Below are 22,726 nucleotides of genomic sequence, written 5' to 3' on the forward strand. Positions count from 1 at the left end.
CATTAACAGAAAACTATAGAAAAAAGTAATTCGAGATAGGCTGCCCCAATACCCACCCTCATCCACTGGACCCTGTAAGCTACAAACCTCATCCTGGTCCCAAAGTCGCCTATCCTCCTGCAACCTCAGGGGAACTCTGAAACACACCATGTTACACAATACAGAGAGGACCAAGAAATGAGTGACCAGTCACTTAGCAGGAGACCCCACTCTCTAGGCCCTCCATACTGGGGCAAAATCCCAAGCCCCTCCCCCACCTGCCTCAGCTTCTCTAGCCAGCCAACAGGAGAGTTTCCTGGAGGTGGGTTGTCCCAATACCCACTTCCATCCACAAGACCCCTGCAAGCTACAAGTCCCACCCCACCCTCAAACTTGCCTATCTTCCTGCAACCAGTAGAACTCTGAAACACAGCTTGCTACAACACAGAGAGGACCAAGAGGGGAGTGATCAGCCACCCAACAGGACACCCCACTCTCTAGGCCCTCCATAGTAGGGCAAAACCCTGGGTCCCTCCCCCACCTGCCTCAGCTTCTCTAGCCAGTCAGCAGGAGAGTTTCCTGCAGAGAGGACCAAGAGAGGAGCTCTAAAGCACAAGCTGTGGCAACACAGAGTGGACCAAGAGAGCGACCAGGAGAGCAGACCAATAGAGCAGGCTAAGAGAGACCTCAATGGCTCCCTGAGACACAGACATTGACAGGACAGAACGAACAATAACAATTTCTAAAGACACAAACAACCACTGCAAGGATTGGACCAAGATGCAAAGACACTGCTGGCATCAACTGAAGGAAAAGATGAGTAGGCACCAATGCAGGAAATTCATCCAAAAACCTAAAAAACAAGATGGTAACATAAGAAACCAGTGGTCACGCAACGGGAAGACTTGATCATCCTAATCCAGAAGAAGCAGAAGAAAATTATTTTAAATGTAACTTTATGAAGATAATGGAGACCCTTAAAGAGGAAATGAAAAAGTCCCTTAAAGAAATGGAGAAAAAGACAAACAAAAATATGGAAGAAATTAATAAATCCCTCTAAGAAAACCAAAATAAAACAAGCAAACAGGTGAAGCAAACAGTTCAAGACTTAAAGACTGAAATAGAGGCAATAAAAAAAACACTAACTGAGGAAATTCTGGATATGGAAAATCTCGGTAAATGATTAGGAACTACAGAGGCAAGTATAACCAACAGAATACAAGAGATGGAAGAAAGAATCTCAGGTGTTGAAGATATTATAAAGGAAATTGATTCATTGGTCAAAGAAAACATTAAATCCAAAAAATTCTTAACACAAAACATCCAGAAAATCTGGGACACCATGAAAAAAACAAAGCTAAGAATAATAGGGATAAAAGAAGGAGAAGAACTCCAGCTCAACGGCACAGAAAATATAGTCAACAAATTCATAGAAGAAAACTTTCCCAACCTAAAGAAGGATATCCCTATGAAGGTATAACAAGGTTACAGAACACCAAATAGATTGGATCAAAAGAAAATCCCCTCACCAAATAATAATCAAAATGCAAAACATACAGAATAAAAAAAGAATTTTAAGAGCTGCAAAGGAAAAAGGTCAAGGAACATATAAATGAAAACCTATCAGAATTTCACCTGACTTCTCAATGGAAACCATGAAAGCCAGGAGGTCTTGGATAGATTGCTGCAGACCATGGGTGCAAGCCCAGACTACTACACCCAGCAAAGCTTTCTTTCACCATCAATGGAGAAAACAAGATTTTCCATGACAAAAACAGATTTAAGCAATACATATCCACAAACCCAGCCTACAGAAAGTACTAGAAGGAAAACCCCAACCCAAGGAAGCTAATTACACTCAGAAAAGCATAGGCAACAGAAAACCTCCCACCAGAAAAACCCAAAGAAGGGAAACACACAACTACTACCACTGAAAAATAACAGAAATTAACAACCACTGATCATTAATTAATATCTCTTTATATCAATGGACCCAAAACACCTATAAAAAGATACAGACTGAGAGAATGGATACAAAAACAGGATTCAACCTTCTGCTGTGTACAAGAAACACACCTCAACCACAAAGACAGACATTACCTCAGAGTAAAGGGTTGAGAAAAGGTTTTCCAATCAAATGGACCTAAGAAATGAGCAAGTGTAGCTATCCTAATATCTAATAAAATAGATTTCAAACTAAAATCAGTCAAAAGAGATGGACAAAGACACATTATACTCATAACAGGAAAAATTTATCAAGAGGAAGTCTCAATCCTGAACACCTATGCCCCTAATACAAGAGCATCCACAAATGTAAAAGAAACATTACTAAAGCTTAAATTGCACATCAAACCTTACATACTAATAGTAGGAGACTTCAACACTCCACTCTTGCCAACACAGAAATAAGAGAACTAACAGATGTCATGAATCAATGGACTTAAGACATCTATAGAGCATTCATCAAAAACAAAAGAATATACCTTCTTTTCAGCACCTCGTGGAATCTTATCTAAAATTGACCACATACTTGGTTACAAAGCAAACCTCCACAGATACAAAAAATTGGAGTAAACCCCTGTATCTTATCAGAGCACCATGGTTTAAAGTTAGAATTTCACAACACTATTCCCAGAAAGCCTACAAAATCATGGAAATTTAACAGTGAACTACTGAACCACCCCTGGGTCAAGGTAAAAATAAAGAAAGAAATTAAAGACTTCCTAGAATTCAACAAAATTGAAAGCGCAACGTACCCAAACCTATGAGACACTATGAAAGCAGTGCTAAGAGGAAAGTTCATAACACCAAGTACCTACATAAAGAAAGTAGAGAAAGATCACACTAGTGTCTAAACAGCACACCTGAACGCTCTAGAACAAAAAGAAGCAGACTCACCCAGGAGGAGTAGAAGACTGGAAATAATCAAACTGAAAGCTGAAATCAATAAAAATAGAAATGAAGAAAACAATACAAAGAATCAATGAGACAAAGAGCTGGTTCTTTGAGAAAATCAACAAGATAGATAAACCCTTATCCAAACTAATCAAAAGGCAGGGAGAGAACATCCAAATTAACAAAATCAGAAATGAAAGGGGGAACTTAATATTAGACACTGAGGAAATCCAGAGAATCATTAGGTCATACTACAAAAATCTGTACTCCACAAAATTAGAAAACACAAAAGAAATGGACAATTTTTTAGATAGATACCATATACCAAAATTAAATAAAGACCAGGTGAACAATTAAATAGAATTATAAAATACAAGGAAACAGAAGCTGTCATCAAAAGCCTCATAACCAAAAAAGTCCAGAGTGAGATGGTTTTAGTGCAGAATTCTACCAGAACTACCAAGAAGAGCTAATACCGATACTCCTCAAAGTGTTCCATGTAATAGAAACAGAAGGAACATCGCCAAACTCTTTTTATGAGACTACAGCGACTCTAATAGTGAAACCAAACAAATATTCAACCACAAAAGAGAATTACAGACCAATCTCCCTCATGGACATATGTGCAAAAATACTCAATAAAATACTGGAAAACTGAATCCAAGAACACATCAAAAATATCATTCACCATGATTAAGTTTGCTACATCCAAAGATGTAGGAATGGTTCAACATATGAAAATCTATCAATGTAATCCATCATATAAATAAACTGAAAGAAAAAAACATATGATCATCTTGTTAGATGCTGAAAAGGCATTTGACAAAATCCAACACCCCTTTATTATAAAAATCTTGTAGATTTCAGGGATATAAGGAACATATCTAAACATAATAAAAAGCAACATACAGCAAGCCGACAGCCAATATCAAATTAAATGGAGAGAAACTCAAAGAGATTCCACTAAAGTCAATAACATGGCTGTCCACTCTCCCCTTATCTATTCAACATAGTTCTTGAAGTTCTGGCTATAGCAATAAGACAACAAAAGTTTATCAAGGGGATTCAAATTGGAAAGGAAGAAGTCAAACTTTGTTATTTGCAGATGATATCATAGTATATATAAGTGACCCCAAAAACTCTACTGGGGAACTCCTACAGCTGATAAATACCTTCAGTGATGTGGCAGGATAGAAAATCAACTCAAAAAATATCAGTAGCCCTCCTATATACAAATGATGAAGAAGCTGAGAAAGAAATCAGAGAAACATCACCTTTCACAATAGCCACAAATATCATAAAATATCTTGGAGTAACACAAACCAAAAAAGTGAAAGACCTATTCACCAAGAACTTTAAGTCTTTGTAGAAGAAATGGAAGAAGATACCAGAAAATGAAAAGATCTCCCATGTTCTTGGATAGGTAGGATCAACATAATAAAAATGGCAATCCTATAGATTCAATGCATCAAATCTCAATACAATTCTTCACAGAAATTGAAAGAACAATAATCAACTTCATATGTAAAACAGAAAACCCAGAAGAGCCAAAACAATCCTGTACAATAAAGGAACTTCCGGAGACATCACCATCCCTGACATCAAGCTCTATTATAGAACTACAGTAATGAAAACAGTTTGATACTGGCATAAAACAGTATCAAACAGTCTCAACAGAGACGTTGACCAATAGAATCAAATCAAAGACCCGGATATTAATCCACACACCTATGAACACCTGATTTTTGACAAAGAAGCTAAAATTATGCAATGGAAAAAATAAAACATCTTCAACAAATGGTGCTGGCATAACTGGATGTCAACATATAGAAGAATGAAAATAGATCTTTATCTATCCCTATGCACAAAACTCAAGTCCAAATGGGAAAAAAAAACCTCCCTATAAATCCTACCACACTGAATCTGATAGAAGAAAAAGTGGGAAATAATCTTTAATGTGTAGGCACAGGAGACCACTTCCTAAATACAACCCCAGTAGTATAGACACTGGGAGCAACAATGAAGCTGAGAAGCTTCTGTACAGCAAAGGACACAGTCAATAAGACTAAAAGGCAGTCTACTGAATGGAAAAGATCTTCACCAACCCCACATCAGACAAAGGACTGATCTCCAAATTATATAAAAAATTCAAGAAATAAGACATCAAAATTTCAAATAATCTAATTTAAAATGATTAATTTTAAACAGAGAATTCTCAACAGAAGAATCTCAGATGGGCAAAAGACACTAAAGGAAACATTCAACATCCTTAGCCATCAGGGAAATTCAAAACATCTCTGAGGTACCATTTTACACCAGTCATAATGGCTAAGATCAAAAACACCAATAGCATATGCTGGAAAGAATGTTGAATAAGGGGAACACTCATCTATTGCTGGTGAACATGTAAACCTGTACAATCACTTTAGAAATCAGTACGACAGTTTCTCAGAAAATTGGGAATCAACCTACCTCAGGATCCAGCAATATTACTCTTGGGCATATACCCAAAAGATGCTCATTCATAATACAAAGACATTTATTCAACTATGTTCATAGTAGCATAATTTAAAATAGCCAAAACCTGGAAACAACCTAGATGCCCCTCAACTGAAAAATGGATTTTAAAAAATGTGGCACATTTACACATTAGAGTACTATTCAGTGGTAAAAAATAATGACATGCAAATGCATGGAACTAGAAAACAATATCCCGAGTGAGGCAACACAGACCCAAAAGAGATGAATATGGTAATATGGCATGTGCTCACTCTTAAGTGGATACTAACTATAAACAAATAATATTGAGCCTATAGTTTATGATCCTAGAGAAGCTAAATAACAAAGTGAACCTTAAGAAAAACATACATAGATGTGCCTGAATGTTCGAAATAGACAAGATTGCCTGACAAAATTAGAAACATGAGGGTGGGGGTGAAAGGAGGGTAGAAGGGGAAGAGGAAGGGAGAAGCAGAGGGGCAACGAAAATTTTGAGGAGATGGAGAAAGGACGGAGATGAGTGTAAGGAAAGAGATAACTTGATTGAGGGAGCCATTATGGGGCTAACAAGAAACCTGGCTCTAAAGAAATTCCCAGGAATCCACAAGGATGATCTCAGCAAAGACCCTAAGCAATAGAGGAGAGGGGCCCAAAACTGGCTTTGTCCTGTAGTCAAACTGATGAATATCTTAAACATCACTATAGAACCTTCTCCAGCAACCGATGAAAACAGAGGCAGAGACCCACATTAGAGCACTGGACTTAGCTCCCAAAGCCCAGTTGAAGACTGGGAGGCATGAGGATATGAGCAAAGAGGTCAAGACCATGATGGGTAGTACACACACTAAAACAGTCTACCTGAGCTAATGGGAGCTTACCAACCTGACAGGAAGGAAACAGCATAGGTCCAAGCTAGTCCCTCTCAATGTGGTTGACAGTTGGATTTTTGGGGCAGACTGAGGGACCACTGGCAGTGGCACCAGGATTTATTTCTACTGCTTGTACTGGCTTTTTGGGAACCTATTCTCTTTGAATGGATACCTTGCTTGAACTAGACATAGTAGGGAGGACCTTGGACCTTCTCCAAAGCAACATGCCTTACCCTCTCTGTGGAGTGACTGGGGGTAGGGTGGGTGGGTAAGTGGAGGGATGGGAGGAGAAGAGGGAGTGCGAACTTGGATTGGTATGTATAATGAAAAAAGATAGTTTGTTTTCTTTTTAAAAAATAAAAATAAAATAAAATAAATGAAACAAATGTTATCAAAACCAAAAAAAAGAAAGAATTCATTAGTTGTGTAGTATAGTGAACTCTCACACTCTTGACGCCATCCTACCAGTGTCCAGAACCTCCCCTGGCCCAGCCTATCCACACTCTGTATACTACATGACTTGGTAGTTGTCTTGAACAATAGGTCTCATGGAATTGTAATTGCATGTGTTCAAATTACCCTTATTCTACTTTATAATGGATCCAAGTGCACAAAAATAATAATACTGGCCATTTTAGTATTAATTACTGTTCATTTCTTATTGTTTTCAACCTATAAGTTAAGATTTATCAGTGATCTATATAATATAATATATTACATATATATATATATATATATGAATGAATGATTTGGTAACATCTTCAGTTTCAGACATCTACTGGCGGTCTTGTAATCTACTGCATGTGGTTGAGAGAAGGAAGATACCAGCTTCTCATGGATATTAACATTCAAGTGTTACAGCCACAAGCCTAGTCAAAGCATTACATTCTTTTGTGAAAAATTCTTTCTTGCCTTCTGCCTCTACTGCTACTTCTTATCCTGTGTTGCAATAACCCCAACTATCTGAGCAGTTTCTGTTGTGGATATCTGCTTCTCTATAACTCATGTTTAATGCAATGGCTTTCTAATGAATCTCCAATGAAGATTAACTGAATTCTTGCATTGTTGGTTAGTGAATTAGGTGCTGTGGGCATGGAACTAAGTTGATATGATCTCTTTTATCCATAGATTAACATTCTCAAGATATTATGCATCCACCCTGAAGTCAGATCTTCATCTAGAAATAGAGTAACAATAATTACTTGTAAGGAATAAGAAAAGTATCAGTTTTTTAACATTTGATTGAATGTTTTAGTAAATAGTTACATCTTAAAAAATATTTACTTCTCTTTTCTTCCCTATGTGTTATGAAAAGGAAAAAAATCAACCAATCAGAAAATGCTTGAACCAAAGATGTAGGCTGCTTCTGTGGCTATCATATCAAAGAAGACAGAGAAGAGTCAATTGGCAATTCTAAACGAGAACATAGCATTATTGCATTATTCTACTTATGCATTCATAAGATAATAATGATCTCACTTAGAATGGTTTTGTGGTTTCATAGCCTCAAAGGATAGGAGCGATCAAATAGGAGCTCTACAAGGTCAACTCAGAATCATATGTGATCCACTTATTGAAGTATGAAGGTGAATGCTTCCAGGGTAAAATAATGTATGTGTGGACATGGAAACTTCGTGCCAGAGTAAATAGATGTCATACCTAAAATAAGAACTGTGGTGTAGAGAGTGAGGAGAATGACCAAGTTGGAGATTTTGCACATAGTTTAGACAGGGAAAACCCTAAGGAAATATCAATCTGGAGAGGGTAGGACAAAGGAAAAGAGAAAACACATCAAGGCTAAGACTGTTTTGTACTGAGTAATGGACTGGGGATGAAGAGAACAGAGTTTTAAGAGGGGGAAGTGAAAATCCATGCCACCATCACAGACAGGCCAAGAGAGATTGCATGGAGAACGTTGGCCCAATCTCCTAGCCCCAGGACTGGAGGAGTGGGAGAATGTGCCATCCCTTCTCTAGTTGGGTTTGACGGGGAGACTATCATCCAAGCACATGAATGTTTTAATTAATCTGAGGAGACAAAGCAAGCATCCTATGAGAAGCTTAACAATGTGGGGAAGCAATAAAAAGATCTAGGAACTACAATGGAAGTAATTTGGAAGAGAACCAGCAGAGAAGAAGGGAAAGAAGTCCCCAGACCACCAGGAAAAGACAAGACTGGACTGGATAAAGATAAGAATACAAGAAGATTAATGATGAAGGAACTCTGATTCTTTTTATCTTTGTCTTAAGTGAAATAGCTTTCAGCACTTGAATTCCTTTCTGACATCATATTAACTCAATAACTGTGCTCTAGCTGTCCCTTGGTTCCACCCTGTGTGGGAAGGCAAAATGCCAACCTAAGCAACAGTGATGCCAACCACCATAGCACAAAAGCAAGGTTGAGTTGGTCTGAGTTTACCAGAGTTCTGATATCCATGTTGACAGCCACCTTCTCGATGTGAGTACTTCAAGTGTCACCTCTTCATTTAATGACAGTCTTGGTGTGTGACATATATATATCTGTTCGCAGTAGACCCCAATCATTTTTCCAGCATGAGAAGCCTAATCTGCAGTCTCTGGTTTGACTGCTTATCTTTTTAAAACACATATAGAACTGTTCCTCACTAACTGAGCCAACCATTATCCTGGAGGGCTGCCTGAAACCTCATCATCTCTCTTTTTCTCTCCCCTTCTCCTCTATATAAGTGTGCTTACGTGTGTGTGTGTGTGTGTGTGTGTGTGTGTGTGTGTGTGTGCAGTCTACACAATCTCTGTGTGCCCTTGTCATTATTTAATCAACTAGGAAAAAAGATGGGATAAACCATATGTCTACAATGAAAAATAAAATTCAGAAAACTGTTCTTGTCACCAGATATGCCTTGGTGATGGCTCCATTTTCTTTTGCCAAGATTCTGTGTCTAATAGTCCACAGCCAGCTTTTTCAACCATATTGTTATCAGAGGGAAAGATGTATTGCCATTGTGACCACATTTGGGCCATCTTCAGGAATAATTTAATCAATGTGGCATGAAGGACATTGCTCAACTGACTGTGGTGCTGTTCTGTCAAGTTAGTAAATAGAATATTAAGGGTATCCACTGAGTAGCTTGGAAAATTACTCAGTTGGCAATGTGCTTGCCTCATAAGCATGAAGGCCTGAGTTTGATCCCCAGAACCAACATTAACAACTGGGCATGGTGGTACAGGCTCATAATCCAGACACTGGAGAGGCAGAGTCAAGCAGATTCCTGATGTTCACATACCAGCCAGCTTAGCCTACTCAGTGCAATCCAAGCCAGTGACAGAATTGTTAAAGAAAAAGGCAGAGGGTCTTTATGAGGAATGATGTCAAAGGTTATCCTCTGGCTGCCTGTGCCATACAGACACACATAAACGTGCACACAGCTTCCCCTGGTTCCTCTTGAGACACTTTGTGGGAGACGTCAGTCATGATACCAGTCTAACTGCTGCAACCACCATCTCGGAGAGTCCGTGTATGGCCTGTCAGTCAGAGTATAGCTGAACTCCATGTGGACAGTCAACAGCAGTTATCTGCTAAAAGTGAAACATCTCAAATATCTAGTGAAACTGGGCCTTCAGGTCACATATCCCAACTAACAATGCCTAAGACAGAACATGCTTTCAAGGGCCTTTCCAAACTCTCATTCTTCCGAAATGTGAAGAAAAAAATGAAAGATGATTTCTAAGTAGCTGAACTTCGGAGTGATGGTTTACACAGCAATAGTAAGCAAAACTGAATGGGTATTCTGGAAGTGGCATGTTGGGGGTAATAAAAACTCAACAACACAAACCACAGACTGTACCTGGACTCTGAGAATGAGTACCTGGTAGTAAGTGGGAAAAGGAAAGGCCTTAAGGAGTCTACGCTTGGAAATCAAATTGCTGTTGAAGAGATGATGGATCAGAGCTTAAAGAGAATTGAGAAAAATACAACTAAAAGTTGTAGGCATGGAGAGCCTGCTCTATAGTGAGAAGGTTTAGCTAACTAAGCTGCTGCCTGAAGTAGAAACAGTTCAAACAAAAAATGTATAATAGGCAGTACTACCTGCCTTTTAAATACACCATGATTCAGATGGACTGGGACTGAACGAGCATGGGATCAATCTGGATGAAAATTGGGGCAGACTGAGACACCAATGATAATGGCACTGGGATTTGTCTCTATTGCATATACTGACGATATTGACTTCCCGTCCTGGCCTCTGACTCAAATCACCCAGTTTTATCCCAAGCTTTGTAACAGACCTCCTGGGGCCTCTCCTTCATCTCTACCACCATTCCCCAGGGTCTACAGAGATCCTGGTAGCACACACAGCGTTCCTTCCCCCTGTGGACACACAGCTCCACCTCCCATTTTATCCATCCCCTTTCTTTACTGTCAGCTACTAGTACCTAGAAACATAGTCTAACTGGAACTTCCAGTGGCCACAACTGGCAGGATCTCAGAAGCATTCCCTACCAGACACTTCAACACACAGCCACCATACTCTTCTAAGAACCAAAGAGCTCAACAGAAACCAAAGAACAGAACACATACCCAACAAAGAAGACCAGATACCAGTGCCTAGAATTACAACCTTCTCAATCCCCAACATAAAAACACAATCACTAGCAGTCAAGACTGTATGTCTCCAATAGAGCCCAGCAACACTATTACAGTAGTGCCTGAGAAATGCAATATAGCTGAGGCACAAGGACTTCAAAATAGCTATTATGAATATGTTCAAAGTCCTTAAAGAGGATCTGACTAAATCCATCAATGAAATTTATAAAAATAAGCAGTGAAATGAAATGAAGAAAAAAGTTCAAAACATGAAAGCAGAGAGAGAGAGAGCGAGAGTGAGAGCGAGAGCGAGAGAGAGAGAGAGAGAGAGAGAGAGCAAACTGAGGTAAATTTGAAAATGAAAAATTTAGAAAGTCAAACAGAAAACTCAGAGGCAAGCCTCACCAACAGAATATAAGAGATGGAAGACAGAATCTCAGGCACTGAAGATTACATAAAAGAGATAGGTATCTCAATCAAAGAAAATGTTAAATCTAAAAAACTTCAGGTATAAAACTGTAGCTGGCTGTTTTTTCACTCTTAGCTCTTTTATTCTTTGGGGTCCCACCCACCCAGTTTCCAAATAAATACATGGAGGCTTATTCTATCTTATACATGCCCAGTCTTGGCTTAGCTTATTTATAGCTAGCTTTTCTTCAATTATATCATCTAGTTGTGAATCTATGCATCTGATTCCACTAGTTACCAGATGATGATAGTTGGGGTAGTCGCCAATCTGATTGCCGGGGGAACCCAGTTGAAGAGAGGGAGGAGGGAATATATGAGCAAGGGAGGTCAAGACCATGATGGGGAAATTCACATAGACAGCTGAGCCAAGTTTGTGGGAACTCATGAACTCTAGACTGACAGCTGTGGACCTTCATGGGATCGAACAAGGCCATCTTCATATGGAAGACAGCTGTGTAGCTTGGTCTATCTGAGGAGCCCCTGGCAGTGGAACTCCTCTTTCCCAGGTGCATGAGCCAACCTTTTGGAGCCCATTCCCTACGGTGGGATGCCGTGCTCAGCTTTAATGCAGAGGGGAGGAATAAAAGGGGTGGACTGGGATTGAAGCAAAGGGGGAAGGAAGAGGGGTGTGAGGGCCAGAAGACACTTAAGGTCATGCTCAACCTCCTTAGCGATCAGGGAAATGCAAGTCAAAACAACTTTGAGATACCATCTTACACCTGTCAGAATAGCTAAACTCAAAAACACCAATGATAGCCTATGCTGGAGAGGATGTGGAGTGAGGAGAACACTCATCCATTGTTGGTGGGAATGCAAACTTGTGCAGCCACTGTGGAAATCAGTGTGGCGGTTTCTCAGGAAACTGGGAGTCAACCTCCCTCAGGACCCAGCAATTCCACTCTTGGGAATATACCCTAGAGATTCCCTAACATACTACAAAAGCATTTGTTCAACTATGTTCATAGCAGCACTATTTGTAATAGCCAGAACCAGGAAACAACCTAGGTGCCCCTCAATAGAAGAATGGTTAAAGAAGCTGTGGAACATATACAAATTAGAGTTTTACTCAGCGGTAAAAAACAATGACATCTTGAATTTTGCATGGAAATGGATGGAAATAGAAAACGCTTTACTGAGTGAGGTAACCCAGACCCAAAAAGAGGAATATGGTATGTACTCATTCATAAGTGGATTCTAACCATAATTAAAGGTCTTTGAGCCTAAAATTCGTGATCCTAGAGAAGCTAAATAAGATGGTGAACCTGAAGAAAATATACAGTTATCCTCCTGGATATTGGAAGTAGACAAGATTGCCAGGCAAACTTGGGTGCACGGGGCGGGGGGATGGGGGTGGAAGTAAGGGGAGATGGTTAGAGAGAAGGGAGAGGGGGAGGATTGGGGATGGCTTGGGGGAATGGGATGGGGGGAGGGAGGAAGGATGGATATGGGAGCAGGGAGGCATATATCTCAACTAAGGGAGCCATTTTAGGGTTTGCAAGAGACTTGATTCTGGAGGGGTTCCCAGGCCCAAGGAGAGGTCCCCAGATTGTTCCCTGGGCAGCAGAGGAGAGGGTGCCTGAACTGGCCTTGTCCCATAAACCATGCTGATAAATATTTTACTTATCACCATAGAACCTTCATCTGACGATGGATAGAGATAGAGACAGAGACCCACATTGGAGCAATGGACTTAATTCCCTAGGTCCAAATGAGAAGCAGAAGGAGGGAGACCGTGAGCAAGGAAGGCAGGATCAAAGGGAACCTTCATCCGACGATGGATGGAGAGAGAGACAGAGACCCACATTGGAGCACTGGACTGAGCCCCCAAGGTCCAAATGAGGAGCAGAAGGAGGGAGAACATGAAAAAGGAAGTCAGGACCGCGAGGGGTGCGTTCACCCACAGATACAAGGGGACTGATCTAATGAGAGTTCACCAAGGCCAACTGGACTGGGACTGAATGAGCATGTGATCAAACCGGATTCTCTGAATGTGGCTGATATAGGGGCTGACTGAGAAGCCATTGACAATGGCACTGGGTCTTGTTTTGTCTGCATGTACTGGCTTCTTGGGATCCTAGTCTGTTTGGATGCTCACCTTCCTAGACCTGGAGGCAGAGGGGAGGAACTTGAACTTCCCACAGGGCAGGAAACCCTGACTGCTCTTGGGACTGGAGAGGGAGGAGGAGAGGGAGTGGGGGAATGGGAGGGTATTGGGAGGAGGGGAGGAAGTGGAAATTTTTATAAATAAATAAATAAGTAAATTTTTAAAAAAATGTAAAGTGAAATTTATCAAATAAAAAAAAGTTACTCCATCTACCTTTTGCCTCTGGGCTTTTACCTTTCTCTCTTTCTGTATCTTCTCTTTCCTTCATGTTCTGTGTCTGACTGTATAGCTCAGTGGCTTACCCCTTTTCTCACTCCTTCATCCTCCCTTCTTAGATTTCTCCTCCTACTTATTCTTCTGCCTGTCAGCCCCTTCAATCCTTTCTCCTGCCTTGCTGTTAGCCATTCAGCTCTTTATTAAACCAATTAGGTGTTTCAGGAAAGCAAAATAACACAGCTTCACAGAGTTAAACAAATGCAACATAAAAGAATGCAACACATCTTTGCAACATTAAACAAACGTTCTACAACATAAAAAATGTAACACATCTCAAAATAGTATTCTACAATATAAAACATCCAGGAAATCTAAGGCATTATGAAAAGATCAACTCTACAATTAATAGAAATAAAGGAAGGAAAAAAGAAACCCAGGTCATAGTCACACACACACACACAAAAAAAATATTTTTAACAAAGTCACAGAAGAAAATGTCCCTAAAGAAGGAGGTGCATGCCTATCAATGTATAAGAATGATACAGAATACCAAATAGACAGTACCAGAAAAGGAATTCTCCAAAACCCACAATAATCAAAACACTAAACTTACAGAAGAAAGATGATTAAAAGCTGCAAGGGAAAAAGACCAAGTAACATAAAGGCAAACTTGTTAGAATAACACCTGCCTTTTCAATGGAGATTACAAAAGCCAGAGTGGACTCTATGAATGTTCCATAAACTCTGAGTGACAACAGATGTCAGCCCAAACTACTATGCTCAGGAAAACTTTCAATAATGATAGAAAGACAGTCCATGACAAAATCAAATATAAATAGTATCGGTCTAAAATTCCAGCTAGACAGAAGACACTAGAGGGAAAAGAGCAAACTGAAGAGGTTGACCACACTCAAGAAAACACAAGGAATAAACACTCGCAAACCAGCAGACCAAAAGGTGGGGTACTCACACATAACAACAAAATGATGAGAATCAGCAAGCACTACTCATCAATAATTCTCAACCTCTATGGTCTCAATTCCCCCAAGACAAAGATAGAGACTAAAGACTGAAATCAGAAACAGGATCCCTCCTTCTCCATCCAAGAAACACACTTCACCAGTAAGAACCAGAGTGAAAGGATGGGGAAAGATATTTCCAACAAATGAACCCAAGAAGTAGACCAGTTTAGTATTTCTAATGTCTGACATATAAACTTCAAATTAAAACTAGTGAGAAGAAATAGGAAAGGACACTACATACACATCAAAGGAAACAAATCCACTAAGAAGGTATTACAGTCTTAACATCTATATACCAAATACAAGGACAACAAAGTTCATAAAAGAAACACTACTACAGCTTAAATTACACATTGACCTTCACATACCAATAGTGGAAGACTTCAATACCCCAACATTGACAATACATGGGCCATCTAAACAAAACCTAAATCAAGAAATGCTGGAATTAAATGTCATAAACCAAATGGGCCTAACAAATATTAACAGAACATTTTACCCAAACACAAAGAAATATGACTTTTCCTCAGCAACTTGTGTAACTTTCTCCAGAATTTACTACATTCTTGTACACAAAACAAGTCATAACAGATAGAAGAAAAATGAAATAACACCCTGCATCATTATCACCAAACTTTTAAAGCACAACAGAATAAACATCCTGACCCCCATGGAGTAAACAACAACAGTAACAACAGGAAGCTTACAAACTCATGGAAACTGAACATTTTACTAGTGAACAGAAAATGGACCCACACAGAGATTAAGAAAGAAAAAAAGTTTTTTAATTGAATGCAAATGAAAATGCAACAATCCAAACTTACAGGACAAATTCATAGCACTAAGTGCCTACATTTTAAAAAATGAAGAGATACATTAGTGACTTAAGAGTACATCTGAAAGCTCTAGAACTAAAAGAACAAATAACACTCAAAAGAAGTAAACAACAAGAAATAAACAAATAGGCTGAATTCAATAAAATAAAAACAAACCTTGAAAGAATCAATAAAATAGGGAGCTAGTTATTTGAGAAAAACAATAAGATTAATAAATCTTTGGCCAAATTGACTAAAGACAGAGAAAAAGATCCAAATTAACATACTTAGAGACAAAAATAATGAAACAACAGACACCAAGGAAATCCCGAGAATCATAAGGACATAGTTTAAGAACTTCTACTCCAATCAAATTGGAAAATCTAAAAGAAATGTACAATTTTCTCAATATATACCACCTACAAAAATTAAATCAATATCAGATAATATATTTAATAGACCAATAACCCCTAGTGAAATAGAAGCTGTCAGTAGAAGTCTCTCAACCCAAAAAGCTCAGAGTCAGATGTTTTAGCATAGAATTCTACTAGGAGTTTATAGTAAGAGGCTGTTTGTTCATCCTGGTCACCCAGAACCGAAATAATCACACAGAAACTGTATTAATTAAATAAATGCTTTTCCCATTAGATTTAACTTCTTTTTGGATCTTAATTTAGCCCATTTCTAGTAATTTGTGTATTGTCACATGGCTGTAGCTTACAGGCAAGGTTCTGATCGGCATTTGTCTGGCGGGGCTACATGGCTTCTCCCTGACTCTGCCTCTTTTCTCCCAGCATTCAGTTTAGTTTTCCCTTCCTAGCTCTACTCTACCCTATCATGGACTTAAGACAGTTTCTTTATTAACCAATAGTATTCACAGCATACAGGTGGGCATCCCATATTACCTCCCCTTTTCTGTTTAAATAAGTAAGGTTTTAACTTTAATATAGAAAAAATACATACAACAAAACAGATATCAAGCAATAATTATAGTTATAATAGTTATATATATATTATATTTTATCATATCTAAGAAAAACTATAACTATTTATTCTTCAACTCCATCAAAGACTCCAGAAGGATATAATATTACCTAAGTAAACAGGAAATGCATTGTAAGCAACTTCCAAAATTCTAGAATTGACAAAGATATCTCACTGCCTGGACAGTCACTCAAAGTTCTTCTATATCATTGGGGTATTTAATCTTCAGCCCACAGGCCCACAGTATTTAGCAGACTTTTCCATGAAGCAGGAAATTTGAAAGACAGGTCTGGGCGCTAATTTATAGTTGGAGGCCATCTTGTTCATCCCATCCTTCCAGAACTGAAATAACCACACAGAAACTATATTAATTAAATCACTGCTTGGCCTAGTAATTCTAACTTTTTGTTGGCTAACTCTTACAGGAGTTAATGGTAATACTTCTCAAATTTTTCCACAAAATAAAAACAGAAGAGACATTGTCCAATTCATTTTATGTGGTCACAGTTATCCTGGTATCTAAACCACATAAAGACTAAATAAAGAAAGAGAATTACAGATCAATTTCCCTGATAAACAAAGATGTGAAAGTTCTCAATAAAATACTTTCAAATCAAATGCAAGAATAAGTCAAAAAGATCATCCACAATCATGGATGGTTCAACATATGTATATTGATAAATGTGATCTGCCATATAAAAAAACTGAAAGACAAAAACCAGATTATCACATTATTAGGTTCAGAAAAGGCCTTTGACAAAATTCAATATCCCTTCAAGATAAAAGTCCTGAAGACACTAGGGATACAAGCCACATAACTCAAAATAATAGAGGCAATTTACAGCAATCTCACAGCCAACATCTACCTAAATGAAGAGGAACCCAAAGCACTCCCACTAAAATAAAAAACAAGGCCAAGTTGACCACTCTCTCCATACCTAGTCTATAGAGTACTTGAAGTCTTAGCTGAAGATCAAGGGGATGCAAATAGCAAAGGAAGAAATCAATGTAGCTTTATTTGCACATTATATGATTGTATACATAAGACCCTAAAAATTCCACAAAGAAACTCCCATAGTTGTTAAATACTTTCTGCAAAGTAGCAGGATGCAAAATTAACACACAAAATTCAGTAACCTTCCTATACACAAATGACAAGCAGACTAATAGACTAATAGAGAAAGAAATTAGGGAAGCAGTATTTGTTACAATGCCTCAAGAAAAAAAATATTGGAGTAACTAATCAAGAAAGTAAAAGACTTATATAATAAAAACTTTGAGATACTGAAGAAAGAAATTGAAGAAGATATCAGAACACGGAAATATATCCCATTTTCGTGGACTGGTAAAATTGGTTGTCCTACTAAACTATCTACAGATTCAACGCAATCTTTATTGAGATTCCAACACAATTCTTCATGGAATTTGAAAAGACAATTTTCAGCTTCATATGCAAACATACACAACACAAAAAGCAAGATAGCTAAAACAATTCTGAGAAAGATTAACACCAACTCAGCTACAAACACTTAGATCTACAATTGTGATCTCGAGCAATATGCTCGAGTATAATAGTGGCAGAAAGTTTGTGGAAGTAACCAACCAACATCTGAATATATTTAAGGTCCACTGCATGAGATGGAATCCATGTTGGACACTGCTCAGGTGCGCAAAAACATATTCTAAGAGTGGATATGCCATGGACCTAGGGAAAAAAAAAAACAACTACTGTTGCCTGCACTTTTCTGTGAATACCCAGACCTCGGAACAGGCGCGCGCTTTCCCAAACCAAGCCCATGAGAATGGATGAATATCCTAAGGGTTGAAGCACACAGACAGCAAGAGACCTGCTCATTCACCAAAGAGTAAATGGCAACTTTATTAAACTCAAGTCGGGTATATATACTAGTGGGCAAGGGGGCAAAAGGGCAAAGCCCCCTCCCATCAGGAGCAGTGGAAGAGGATGACAGGTGCCTGGCGCCCAAGGCCAGAAGCAGCTGTGGGAGGCAGGCGTGGTAGGTGTATAGGGCCTGCCGCTGGAACCTTATTTACAGGTGGAATTACCATAACAAAAGAGGGCCAAGTTCTTTCTAAGCTAAACCCTCAGGCCCGTGCAAGTGCAGAAAAGTCAGGGAGCCAGAGGTCAAATGGCCCTGCAAAACGCCACAAACAAAAGGGGGAAAGACCTGTGTACCTACAAGCTACTACTATTCTGTTTAAGGAACATAGCAATAAAATGACCCCCTAAAGACATTCTGATACATTCATAGATTGTACCTTGTTCATTCATCATAAGAGAAGCTTCCTCCTGCTGCAGATGGGAAAAAATACAGAGATCTAAAGCCAGACAATATGTAGAGAGTAAGAGATCTTGGAACACTCAATTATAAACGAGATGTCCATCAAATCCCTCCCCTCAAGGCTCAGGGAACCCTGTGGAAGAAAAGTTAGAACTGCTCTAAGAAACAGAGGGGATGGAAAACTCCAAGGAAGCAATCATTCTATATACACCATAGGACTAAGGCACATATGAACTCACAGAGACCACGGCAACATGGATGTGTGCAAGATGGAGTCCCATCCCTAAGAGAAAAAGTGGACGTAGCCCACATCCCTAAGCCAGAAACTGTCTCCAATTAATAACCATTCATAAATGAAAAATTTCTCTCCAGCGGAGTCTCACTAGGGGCAAACTGCTCTTAACATGTCCAGCAGTAGATGGCCAACACAAAACAAATTCAGTGGCATCTTTTTAGGTTCTGTGTCTTATAATGTTTTTTCACAACTTTAAAAAAAAAAAAAAACTATACATGTCCTTTGTGCATATGTGATGGCTTCTATATTTGTGTTTTTATGTGATTCCTGTGTGTGACTCTGTCTATATGCGTTTCTTGTGATTTTTCTTTGGAGCTTTCTCTTCTGTTTTGTTCTATTGTGGCTTCCTTGTTTTTCTTTTACCTTATTTTATTTCATTATTATTCTTTAGAAGCCTGTTAGTTTTCTAACCAGAAACAGAAAGGAAGAGGATGTGGGGAAGAGCTCAAAGGAGTTGGGGGCAGGGAAGCCATAATCAGAATATAGTTTATTAAAAAATCTATTTTTATTAAAATAAAAACAGAGAAAAAGATAAAATAAAATCATTAATGTCATTAAAGACAAAAACAAAGTAAATTTATATTAGAGTTAAAAATAAAAATTATACAAAATGCAGAAAGAAAAATGATATGAATGATATAACTGGATAAGGAGCTGTTACAGGAAGGATGCAAGATAAGATATTCAACTGAGGTTTCATTACCATACGTAATGCATGGGCAGAGCAAGAGAGACCAAAGAAAGGATTTTTCATTTCAAGATTGTATTCTCAAATGTAACGATTTCCAGTCTCTCCCAGCAAAGTGTTTTAGGATTGTTATCAAATCTCCTGAACTGTGGTCGTATAATAATATAAAACTACATGGGGCTAATTGTGAAAGTGTCTGAATTAGAGTCATTTTCAAACAGCCAAAGTCCTTCCTGATATCTTTAGGCATGCTCTCTGGCTCTTACTTCTAAACAAGCCTGTGAGGATCATGAGTCTGGCTTTGCAACAACTTCCCAGGCATCTCAAAGTGGAGGCAGGCTACCCTGAAAGAAGTTTATGAGTGCTGAGTTTATCTCGTGGGATAGATTTCAAATTGGTACACAGGAAGTTTCTAAGGTTTTAAAGAAATTCCATTGCCTTGGGTTGAAATGGACATGGTACAAAATTCAGGGAAGCCTTACAGCAGGAAACAAACGAGAGAAGATATTTGCTTGCAGTAGGTCTCAATTCTGATGAAAAGAAAAGACACATTTGGGGGAGAAGCAAGATTCAAAGGCAAACCAAAATTCAAAAGTTCCAGAGAATAGTGTTGACCCCTAATTTTAAATGTCCAGTAAGTATTTAGCACATCAGACATATTAATATTATGTGGGATTCCCCTCTGTATGCTATGAATATGTTCTATTATCATTGGTTAATAAAAATCTACTGCTTTGGCCAATGGCTCAGGCGTATTTCTGGCTAGTTCTTACATTTTAAATAATTAAATTACTAATCTATGTATCTCCACAAAGCTGTGGCTTACAAGTAAGGTTCTGGCATCTTTATCTGGCAACTTCATGGCATTTGTCTGACACTGCCTTCTTCCTCCCTGCATTCAGTTTAGTTTTCCCACCTACCTATATTCTGTCCTGCAATAGGCCAAGGGAGTTTCTTTCTTAACCAAGGGTAATAAAACATACTCCTAGCATACAAAGGGGAATCCTACATCACTAAGACATTACATCTATGCTTTTTGTATTCTCCCTTTTGTAATATCAGTCATGTGATGCCTAATCAACCCTTTTCTCTTAGCAATGTAGAGCATAATAAATTATATATAATTCATAATTAATGAATAATAAACCTCTGATTTAGTGCTCTTATCTCTATATTATAGTCTCCAGATTTAAAAAATGGCACCCATAGGGCTGAACTCCTGAAAGTCCACTAATGGACTCTTCCTTATAATTCCGCAGGTCATGAGATTCTGGGTCTCTAAACCCTGTTCAAATCATATGAGATGCACTCAGGGCTACCACATGGGGGACTTTGGAGAGGAGATAAGTGTATTTCAAATGTGGAAAGAATGGCTATTTGTTTATAGTCAAAATATTCATTCATAATTTTGCCACCAATTTGATTTAAATTTCTTCCATCAGGAGCTGGGATGCATACTGATGGACTAATGAAAAAGCAATGCTATGTAAGCTAGGTAATTCCGGAGTCCAGATCAGAAAACCTTGTGGGACTTTTCCCTGGAATGCTTGGAGTTCTCACTAAAAAGAAAGCCAACCATCACAAGAGATGTACAAACTACCCTGCCAACCATGTGGAAGAGTTCCACCTTGGTGCTCCAGTCCGCATCACTGATAGCAAACACCAGCGGTGGGAGTAAACTACCTTGAACATCATGCCAAGCCAAGTCTACAGAAGACAGCGGCTCCAGCCACCATCTGATCACAGCTACATGAATGACCCTGCATAAGGCTTGCTCAGCCCCAAAACCCCTTCCTGAATTCTTAACTCTCAAAATACTAAGGAAAATAAAGAGAAAGAATGGCAGCATTAGGAATATGCAATCAAGGCTGGAGATGAAAATGAGTGGTAGGTCAGCAGCCTAGTGTGCATGAGATCCTTGGCTCCATCCCCAACATTGTACAAACAAACAAACTAATATATAATCAAGCATTGACAAACTCATCCAAAATATATACACTTATATGTTTGTATAAGTTAAACAATTCAAGTGTGTATATACACAGATACTTTATATTTGAGGCCATATGAGCTGAGGCCATGGGTAATGGTCAGAAATAGAAGATAAGTTTATCTATAAGTGAACCCAAAAGACACAGTGGTTAGCCGGGTAGTGGTGGCACACACCTTTAATCCCAGCACTCGGGAGGCAGAGGCAAGTGGATCTCTATGAGTTCAAGGTCAACCTGGTCTACAAGAGCTAATTCCAGTTCTAGGACAAGTTCCAAAGCTACATAGAAACTCTGTCTTGAAAAACAAAAAAAAAGGAAGAGAAAGAGGAGGAGAAGGAGGAGGAGGAGGAGGAGGAGGAGGAGAATGTTGTAAGAAGAGGGGAGCCCTTTGTTTGTCCTGGCTGCCCAGTTAGCTTACACCTGAAATAATCACACAGAAACTGTACTCATTAAAACACTACTTGACCCATTAGCTCTAGTTTCTTATTGGCTAATTCTTACATCTTAATTTAACCCATTTCTATTAATCTGTGTATCGCCACATGACTGTGGCTTACCGGCAAGATTGTAACCAGCGTCCATCTCAGGCAAAAGATCCATGGCTTCTCTCACTCTGCTCTTCCTCCCAGCATTCAGTTCTGCCTTCCCAACCTACCTAAGTTCTGGCCTATCAGGCCCAAAGCAGTTTCTTTATTCATTAACCAATGAAAGCAATACGTGAACAGAAGAATCTCCTACAGAAGAAGAAGAAGAAGAAGAAGAAGGAGAAGGAGAAGGAGAAGGAGAAGAGAGAAGGAGAAGGAGAAGGAGAGGAAGAGGAAGAGGAAGAAGAAGAGGAAGAGGAGAAGAAGAAGAAGAACAAGAACAAGAAGAAGAAGAACAAGAACAAGAAGAAGAACAAGAAGAAGAACAAGAAGAAGAAGAAGAAGAAGAAGAAGAAGAAGAAGAAGAAGAAGAAGAAGAAGAAGAAGAAGAAGAAGAAGAAGAAGAAGAAGAAGAAGAAGAAGAAGAAGGACGACACAGTGGCACAAGTGTAAA

This window comes from Myodes glareolus, chromosome 1, assembly GCF_982192425.1.
Source record: "Myodes glareolus chromosome 1, mMyoGla1.1, whole genome shotgun sequence".
NCBI lineage: Eukaryota > Metazoa > Chordata > Mammalia > Rodentia > Cricetidae > Myodes > Myodes glareolus.